The sequence below is a fragment of the Pteropus medius genome, unplaced genomic scaffold (genome assembly GCF_902729225.1).
Source record: "Pteropus medius unplaced genomic scaffold, Ma_sr-lr_union100, whole genome shotgun sequence".
Taxonomy (NCBI): domain Eukaryota; kingdom Metazoa; phylum Chordata; class Mammalia; order Chiroptera; family Pteropodidae; genus Pteropus; species Pteropus medius.
Window position 1 is genome coordinate 1,897,084 of NW_024342257.1, and position 10,787 is coordinate 1,907,870.

General features: G+C 35.5%; 1 pseudogene; it reads right to left on the minus strand.

Annotated features, from left to right (window-relative positions):
• Positions 1-9,683: 9,683 nt before the first annotated feature.
• On the minus strand, positions 9,684-9,802 carry LOC120600283 (uncharacterized; annotated as a pseudogene).
• Positions 9,803-10,787: the final 985 nt, after the last annotated feature.

The following is a 10,787-nucleotide window of genomic DNA, read 5'->3' on the forward strand; positions in this document are numbered from 1 at the left end:
TCTGATGAAGGGAGAAAGCCAGGATATGGGTCACATGAGGTCAGTAAGTCACCATGAACGGAGCACTAGGGTACTTTATGCCCTGGGCAGGAAGATTGCTTATGACAACGGCCCAAAAAGGCAAAGTGACAAAGACAAACTCTATTAACTCCACGATTTCTACTTAGATCAATTGTATTCCTAAATTTAAATACAAAGGCAATTTGCACTATAGCAGTGATCTAAACTCTGTCTGTACATTAGCATCATCTAGGGAGCTTTTAAAAAATACAGATGCCTGGGGCCCACTCCCAGAGATTCTGATTTAGTTGGTGTGGGATAGGACCAGAACATTGGTATTTTTACCTCTCTCTGGGTGATTATAATGTGTTTCCAGGTTGGTGAACCACTGATTTATACTAAATTGAGACATTCAAGCTTGCTTCACACATGTGAATGATTTCTAGTCACTGTTTTTTCTGAAGGCAATGGTTTTTAAACTTTAGTGTGCATTGAATCACTTGGGGACATTTGCATATTTAATTAGCACCTTCAGAGAATTCTGATTTCTTTTCTCACACTTTTATGAAAAGAGCCTGAGATGAATGAGATTGAACAAAGTCTAATATATAAATGTTAAACAAGTTTAGGAATGCACAGTATGGACTACAGATTTGCTACTTTAGGCGAGGTTCTCGGGCCAGTAGCTGAGAACATCGACATCACCTAGAAGTTTGTTTGAAATGCAGAATCTTTGGCATCTACCCCAAACTCAATGAATGAATCAAAATCTGTAGTTTAACAAGATCCTCAAGTGATTCAAATGTACATGACAGTTTAAGAAGCACCGGACTATAGGATACTTGAAACTCCCTTATAAATTGACTATTCCATAAACACATTTTCAATCCACTAGGTGAGTTGTTCTCAAACTGGTATGTATCAGAATGACCTGGAAAACTAATAACACAAAGGTCCAGGATCCTTAAAGTAGGATAGGGCCTGAGCTGTTGTATTTGTACCTAAGTCTCATGAGATTCTGACACTCAACAAAGTTTGGGAACTGCAAAATGTGATTAGTGGTAATAACCTGTTGTCTGTTTGCTTAGTGTCCATGTTCTCTACTAGATAACAAATTCTACAGGTCTACTTTGTTCATCACGGTATATACACGGTATCTAGTATAACACCTGTTCTATGGTTCACAATCAAATATTTGAATGAATTATTGAATTAATGCACTGTCTACTTTTAAATATCAAACACTGGAGAGAACATGTCTCAAATGATTCTGTTTCTTACCCTTACATTTTGGACATGGAACCTTGATAAACTGCAGGTGAAGAGGCTTTCAAAGGTTAACTCAATTAGGGGAAGAATGTCTCTTCCAGCATTCACGTCCCCTCCCACATAAAGTTCAGTAGCTCTATACAAGATAATTCCCTTCTGAGCTCTCATGCATTTCAGAAGGTTCTATGCATACCCCAAGGCAATGTTTGTACTTTGCATCTTTTCTCTGCTTGTCTGTAGGGATGTTTGTGCATGTGTGTGCAAGTGTGTGCATGTGTATTCTTACTCTCAGACATGCGCTTATGTGCATAAACTCACTAGCATGTGTGGTGCTACATTTGGGATACAATGAAGATAATCGATTCCTATATTATCAATTTTCTTGCTAATCTCATTATCATATACATAATGTGACTGAGTGTTGTGAAGTCTCAGATTTATGTTTTTAGTTGACATGTTTGTGATGCTATAGTTTCAGATGGCCAGAGAGGTACATTTGTTTCAAATTCAAAGGGTACTTAGTAATTTCTTTTCATTGCTACTGTAAGAAAATGGCATTAATTTTTTACTTTGCTTATTTAACTATACTGAACCTTTCAGCTATGAAGTGAATATCCTTGAGCATAAGAAATTCTGTTATTGCATTTTTTATGAGCACCTCAGGTTATTCTGATAAAAGTGTTCTCTTGATCACAATTTGAGAAAAGCTGGTCCAGAGCAGCAACTAGGAAGGAGAAAAAGCAAATATTCATTGAACCTTCATTATAGACCAGGCACTGTGCTGCTAGGTGCCTTTCTGTCTATTGCCTCATATAATCCACACCATAGTACTCTGTTTTCATATGTGAGAATGAGGCTCAGAAGAGTAAATAATGTGCTCAAAGTCACACAGCTTTTACATGGAAGAGATCAGAAATAAAGCCAGATTTAGTCGAGATCACAACTTCTGGAGTCAGACCTCTCAGGCTGGAAATCTTAATTCACCTACTTATTGTGTAACCTTGAGAAATTGAGTAACCACTCTGTGCCTCAAGTTCCACACTTACAAAATGGAGATAATGCTAATACGTACTTCACAGGATTGGTGAAGGATTAATTAAGAGAATAGATGTAAAGTGCTGAGAAGAGCAGCTGACACATAGCGGGTACTCAGTAAATTATAGCTGCTGATGCTATCATCATCATCATCATCATCATCATCATCATCATCATCTGATTCCAAATAACTTGCTATTTTCTGCATGATGTTATCTTCCTACAGTTGTGATTGTTATATATTCTGCAGAACACAAAATTGTCCTCTAGAGAGAAGAGAATAAATATTGTGTAAGAGTATATGCAACATCTTCAATCAGTCACACCAACCTCTCCCCTTTTCAACCTCTCTATTCTCTCCTCTCCTTCTGCCTTCATAACTCGCAAGTCACTTTAGGAATCAGTATATGCATCACTGAAGATGATTGTTGAGTATGGAGATGTGCAAGAAGCTATAACTGAGGAAAAATCAAAGACGTCAGGGGCCTAGGCAAGGTATCTGCACATTATTAAGCAGTTGGACATTTATTTCAAAGAGCAATCCTACCTGTCAATTAAAGATTTCAGCAACAGGAAGAACCTCAGTAAACAGTGGCTTCAATTCCATCTTATAGTTTAAACAGGTTATTCTAAGACAAGCCTATTAGAAGTCTTCAGGCAACATATATTATTCTGGGGTCACAAAATTCACTTTAACTTTAATCAACATCTACTTAGCTCTCGTGCTTCTAGTTCTTCCCAATTCAGGAGGGCAAATGAGTTATATAAATATGGATTTTAGAGTTAGAGAAGGCCTGTCACTTGTTAGTACTATATCTTCAAGAAAATTATTTCATTTCTCTGAGTCTTAACTTCTTCAGTGGTAACAAAGATAATAAGAATTCTACCCTTAAAGAGTTGTTGTAAAGAGTTAATAAAATATTGTCAATAAATTACTTGGCATAGTGTCCATAGTATCCAGCATCAGTGCTAAAAATAAGAAATAATTGCTAATATAGTAGCAATTTTCTGCCACTGTATGTCTTATTGTTTCTAGTAAGCCTTTAAAGCCTCCTTATAGCATGTGGGCACTAGTTGTGACAGACGCATTACAACATTGCACAGATTATTTATTAAGTATCCAAAAGCTCAAACTGGGTTTCCTTGGATCCCAGTAGAGATCAACTTGGTAAGGCCCAAGAATATTGGATATTGAAATATAAACCAAAAGTAATTTTTTAACAATAAATGTTGCTTTACATATATTAGGACATAAATTAGGATTATAGTGTACTTCATAAGATTTAATAAAATATTTTAAACACATTTTAAATTATTATATTACTTGACATTCTTTTCATTGGGAAGTCAAAGGCAAAAATAATGTACTTGTTCAACCACCCACATATTTTATTCTCATTAAATAGCAAATGTAGTATTCTAAGCATGAATCTTTCTGGAATGAGACTTTTTATAAGCTGTGACCTTTCTGTTATCATTGGAAGAAAAATCAATGTATTTTCTATCTTAGTGCATCCGAATCAACCACTCTGTGTAATTATTTCATTATGAGAAATAAAACCTAAATATAGGGTCTTTCTAGTTTAAATAAATAAAGCTTAAAAAAAAAAACCATCATTGAAAAAACCCAGTGAGCCAAATTTATATGTGATTACTACAAATTTAATGTTTCTGCTCCTTTAGGAGCTTTATTAAAATCAAGCTCCCCATTGACAACACAAAATGCAGGACATCTTCACTTTGAGTCCCTCAGCACAGAAAGAGTCCCCAAACTCTGTGTTCTAGTTTCTATACCCTTTGGGGAAGATTGAAGGAGTAACAGGCAAGGAAAAAATCATAGGCAAAAACTTGAAAAATGAATCACAATAAATTTGGAAACTTCAATGGACCTTTTCTTAGTAAAAATACATAAACTGCCCATAATATAACTTGCCAAACTGACTCAAAAATAGAAAACTTAAATGGATCTATAAATGCTAAAAACAAATCGAATCAGAATTTTAAAATACACACACACGCGCACGTGCACACACACATACACATACCAGGCTTAGAATATCGAATAAGCTTTTTTCTAGGAACATTCAAGGAAGAGTCTCCATTTTATACGAAATGCTCAAGAAAATTAAGTATGTTTAATCTCAGTTGTGTGTACATGAGTGTTTTTAAAATTATTCTCTCGTTTTTCTGCACATTTGAAATATTTCCTATTTAAAGTTTAAGAAAAAAGTTTATAAAGAAAGAGCAAGGAGCTTCTCAGGGAAGAGCTAATTATGCAAAGCCAGAGAAGGAAACAAGGATGAGAGTAGAAAAGGGTTGATAAGAATAATTGAACATGAATGAAGTTTGGAGTCAGAAAATAGGGCCAGAGACTGAGGAGAGATATCTGAGTAACTGGCACGGAGATAGATAGAGCAATCATTTAGGAAGTTTTGAAGCAAAAAAAATATATTTTTGTTGAATCTCCATAAGGGCAGGAATTATGAAAATATTTAGTGTCAAAAACCCTTAATCAATGAATTAAAATCACAGCGAATCAATGTCTCAGTCGGTTAACTACTCTTCTGGAATGCAGTAGTCAAAATATGCCTGAAAAATGATAGGTTGTGTTTGAAAATATACACAGTGTTGGTCATGTTATACCTCGGTGCCACAGGGGACCAGCCTCCAGAAAATGCGCCCTTAGCAGCCTGTGTTCTATTTTCACTAAATAAAGTGAGCTTGTCCTAGAGGATTAGTTCTTCATGAGAGAGTAGGAATAAGAGGTGAACCATTCCAGAAAAATACTAACTTCAGAATCTTTTTAAAAAGCAAGAGATAGTATAGTTTAGCAATATCAAAAACCTAAAAAGATTAGCTTAGCTCTTCTCAAATATCAAGTAAAAATGGCATGCATGCAAAGCATATCTAAAGTGCTGTAACTACAACAAAATGAAATTCTCTGGGTAGTTGTTACATAACTTAACGAGACATGCCTTGAACTGGTGCAGTGGAAATTGCAAAAACAGAAAAGGCTGTATGAGCATCAGCTATTGTGTTATGGCTTTACCGCATTAATTTATTCTCCCTGGCCCTGATGTAAGCAGCCAATAATAGCACTAAAAAAAAAGGAAAAGTAAAAGAAAAAGAAAAACATTCTTTAAGGTATTTCTCTTCTTTCTGTTTTCCCTCTGATACTTCAACAAGCAACTGCACTGGTCATGAACTACTTGCATTTTATTATACCTACAACAATTTTTAAACAGAAAGAAACTGCTCATGAGAACTCTAATCCTTCCCTTATAGTACTAATTAAGCTCTTTTATTTGCAAAAGGAAAATCTTTGGAGAATGTAGGAAAACTCTCAAATGGGTAGAAAAAAATAAAAGACGAGATATGAACGAACTCTGAATATTAAAATTTAAGTTAGTGTTGCATATTGAAAGGTACAAAAGAACTCTGAAAATCAACATGTGAAAGATTTCTCTTCTGTCATTTGTTGCAATTGTCCAGTATAATTGGTAATTTAGAAACTCCTAGACACACAGATTTGCAACCACAGAAATATAATATCTACATCGCTTTCTACTGGAAATACACATAAGAGAATTGCTCTTTATGGTTCCCTCCCTGTACCATTTAAAAAGTAGGAGGAAGGAGAATGTCTGCCAGAGCTCCTTTCCTACTGCAGGACTGTTTTACCATCAAACACAAATGACTAAGTGGGTTATTTTCTGAGACGTCTGGCTAGTTAGAATTTTGCTGGAGTGAAATCTGTGTGTTCCATTGTAGAAACATGAAACATCAGCAGGGCCAGATTAGGACCTTAAAAAGAAATTATGTATTTTGTAATTCAAAAGACAGCTTTATTTCTTGAAATAATATGTATGTGTGTACTGAAATTAAAATAACTTCTCCATATAATTTCTGACTGCAAAAAACCAACTAAGTTTGTTACAGCTATACATTTCTCTTTGTTGTCCCTGAGATGCTGGTGCCTTAGGCATGCACTTAGACTACCTATTGGGTAAATCAACACTGCAAGTTTTCCTACTGACTGTATGGTTTTATTTATTTATTTCTTGTTTGTTCTATTTTCCCCCTGCTTCAGTAATGATTCCTTTGGAATCATACCTATGAGTGTCTCTAAACTCTTCAACTTGACCAACATGGCCATTATGTTGATTCCAAAATTGACAATCTGGCAACAAAAAGCTCAGAGTAGAAATCTCATAAATGCTTTTGGATTCTTTCTTAAGAAAGATACTTCTCAGAAAAGAAATACTAGTGCCAGAGGAAAGGAGCATTCTCTTCATTTATTCATCGTTCATCTAGCCATTTGATGCAGGACAGGGCAAATTTCCCCGAGCGAGCCTACACTGAGAGAGTGTTCTTTGAGCTCAAGAAAGAATTCAAATGCATGCCAGAGTTAGAATCAAAATGAAAGTTAATTAGAGAAGGGACAATGTTCCATAGGCAGAATGTGGTCTCCTCTCAGAGGTGGAGAGTGAGAGAGCCTAAGAGAGACTCAGAGGGACAAACAGAGAGACAGGGACAGAGACAGTGAGAGGGACAGAGTAAAGACTCTGAGCGGTACCCTGAGTGTTCAGGGAATTCAGTTTATATGTCATTTTTAGTTTCTATGAATTATAGTTTAAAGACTTTGTTTACCCATTTTTCTTTGATGATATGGACATACATTGTGAAAAAGTAAGAGTATGTTGTGAGAAAAGGTAAGAATATGTAGCGTGAAAGGCCCACTGGCAATTCTTGGCCTGTGATCCATAAGTTTCCCACAGTTTTAGCCATAGAGAATGAATGATTTTATTTTGTGTAGGCTGCCACTTAAGGACTCTGTTTTTCTGTTTTCTCTTCATGGTGTGGGGAAATGGTTTGTTAGCAATCCCAGCAGAAATCTTCCTTTGCTCTGCAGGTGTTTTTATGGTCTGGCTAGAGAGCTGATTAGCATATTGAAGTCTCTGAATATAGCTTGATTTTACCTTTAGTTCTCTTGCCTCCTCCCTACATTACATTCACTCATTCAACAAATTAAGTGCCTATTATGTGTTACATATTCTGTTCGGTGATGAAAAAATAGAGAGGAACAAGACATACTTCTAAAGAAATTTTCAATCTACTTTTTTTTTTTTTTAAATGATGATCTGGTGGGCCACAGCATTCATCTAACTACATGGAAAGGAAATTCTATTTGGAAGGAGATAGCAGAAGAGCTTTAATCAGTACTTTATCAAATGTGAATCTTGAGTGCTCCTACCTGATAAATATGATCACATTGTAAGCTCTACATGCCAGGGGATGCTTTTTGCCTTCTTTTGAATTTGCCAGCAGTGCCTAGAAATACAGCACTTGTACCCATATTAGGTATGCTGTATTTATATATTTAGTGCTAATTGTCACAAAGCAGTTAAGTCTGTGTTAACACATTTGTTCTTTATGTATACTTGTGAAACATTTAGCGTCATTTCTTTAAGTGGAACTACATTCTTTATTTTTTGTTCGTGATATAATCAGTAAAATACTAATAACTCTATGTAAATTAATACATGAATACAATTATATAATTGCCCGAATTTCAAATTTAAAGTTCATATGTTTAGGAGCCAAAGATTCAAATAAGCTGTTCTATACTCAGAATCAGTTTTAAAGAAGAGGAGACATGAATAGCATGATAAAAAACTGAGGCTTTTGATTGTGAGTTAACTAAGAATAGAGATTGTCTTATTCATCTTCCACTCCCTAGCTTCTTACATAGAGCCTGAGCCAGTAAGTGCTCAAGAAATGCTTGAGAAAGAAGAAAAGAGAGATTTCTGAAGATCAGCTATATAGTCCGCGACCTGAGGATGTTGCGTTAATCTCCAAGTGAAAGGGGCAAAATAGCATTTCAGGCATTGGATAGCATATGTAAAGCTTTGCACGTGTGGAAAAGCAAGGCATATTTATGGGTAGGATGGAAGTTCTGTAGATCTGGAGAATATGACATGTGGAGAGAATAGCTAGAGATAAGGCTAAACAGTTAGACAGAAAACAGTCAAGAAGAGTTTGTGTTTTATACTGAATCCAATGGGCAGCCATTCTCAAATTTGGGAAGATAGTTTGGAACTGGAGGCCAAATGAAGTCAGGCAGACCACTTTAGGAAGCTGTGATAGCAATTATCCAAACTCTCACAATTATTTCCTATGCCAGTCGTCACTATACTTCAATCCCAAACTATCTTTTTCCTCTTGTGTTACAAAGCTTGTTTCTCTTCTTCCTGTTTAGTTTTCTTTCCTTTCTGTCATTACACTCATCCTTCCCTGCTACCATTAATTTATCTGCTTACATTCCTCAGGTAGCTACTGTTTCTGCATCTCTCTTTCCAAAATCCCCAACTTGATGCCCAAAGTAGAAATAAGGAGAAAATATATATGTAGAAGAGATAAAGCAAGGATTCAAACTCAGGTCTGTCCATACTGTGCTGCAATACCATATTGCCTCTCTAACCAGGTATAGTATTGGTTAATGATATTTTTTCAAAACCCAAAGTCTAGGAAATACGTTGTTTTATAAAGTTCAAAAATTACACATTTTTATTATTTTTCTGGAACACATAAGTGCTATACTTTACTCTTGGCTTTCCTTGAGGTTATAATTTAATGGGAAAGGAGAAGAGAAGAATGCTATAATCTTCTATTTAATTTACTGCTTTGCATTTTACCCGGAAGCACTTTGCCTCAGAGAGGAGCCCAGAATATCTTAAGTATCTACAAGATCTACAGCACCCTTCCGAGAAAAGTGCCCCAAGCTGTTCTTTCTGCATTAAAATGCCAAAGCTTATGCCCAGGAGTTCTACCCATGCACTGTCTTGATAGAGAGGGCCATTTTCCACTGAGGTGGCTTTACGTAAAACTGCCCAAGAGGATTGTTCCATGTTAGATGACTTCAGACTAAGTTGGAGGAAAAACAAGAGCATTCAGGAAACTAGTGCTCAGAATATACCCCAAATGATAATAAACTATCTTGCCAATTATCTGTGATACCTATTGTAAATCCCATCCTAAAATGTTGCTAAGACACAGAATGATCAGGGAGATGTTCATTTTTTTCTATCCTATTTCCCTGTGTATAGCTTAAAGAAGCCCATCACTGAAGGTAATCTGTGCTTGTCTATTCCTAGCTATCCTATATATTTCTATATACTTTATATACACTATCACCCTGCTGTGAAGATCACATAGGTATTATCTTACTTCCACAGGTAGGTGAATGGTGGCTGAGAGACATTTGTGGCCAGTTGCAACTAGAGTTGGGTTGAGAGTCAGAGGTTTCTAAATACAGGTGACAGGTCTTAACCTTCGACAGGTCACTTAATCTCTCTGACTCAATTTCTTTTTTTTTTTAATGCCTACAGCACCTGGTATTCCTAAGTGGCCTCCCACCCAAGAACTAACCAGGCCTGACCCTGCTTAGCTTCCAAGATAAGACGAGATCAGTTACGTTCAGAGTGACATGGCCGTAGACTCTGACTCAATTTCTTTATCTTTGAAATGGAAATATGTTAATGTGACTTTGGTCATGAGATTATTGTGAGAAATAAATGGAAAAAATACATGTCAAGTGCTGGGAATATCATTTACTGACAACTAGGTGCTTAAAAACTGCCCACTATTTTTTGGAAATTATAGGTATATGAATAACCCACTCTCAAAAGACTTGCAGAATTGTTTCTATAATTTATTTCTAGTACAGCACCTTTTCCCCCTCAATATCATAGCAATCTTGTGTTATGAAGATACTGAAAAACACTCACAGTATTTATGATAACATTAAAATGAACAATAATCCAACTACATAATTCTACACAGCAATTAAAGAAATCTGAAACAAGCTATTGAATAACAGTAGAACTACATTACAGAGGGGTTAACTAACTTAATGGTTGATAGAGTATTAAATTATTTTTTAAGAGGTGTGGATGTTCGATATACATAGCTAACTTCTGAGCATAATGTCTTAGAAAATAAGCTAATAACTTTCAATCTTTCTCTCATAAAAATAATACTGGGTTGAACAGAACCTGGGTCTGTTTCAGGCTCATATTTCTAAAAAAAAGTTGATTAGCATGTGTATGCTACATTTTTTTTTATTAATATCTTTATGTTTCTGTGGAAATAGCATTTAATAGACTTGGTTAAAATTAAGATATGAGTAAATAAAATGGTATATATCCATACAATAGAATATTATGTATCTATAGAAAGCAATGAAGTACTAATACATGCTACAACATAGATTGAACTCGAAAGTGTTTTGCTAAGTAAAATAAAAGACCATATATTATATGATTCCATTTATATGAAAATCCATAATAGGCCAATTTATAGAGATAGAAATTAGAATAGCACTTGCCTAGAACTGAAGCGGGGGTGAGAAATGATTGCTAATGACTATAGGGATTCTTTTTAGGGTGGTGAAAACTTTCTAAACTTAAATTGGGATGATGGTC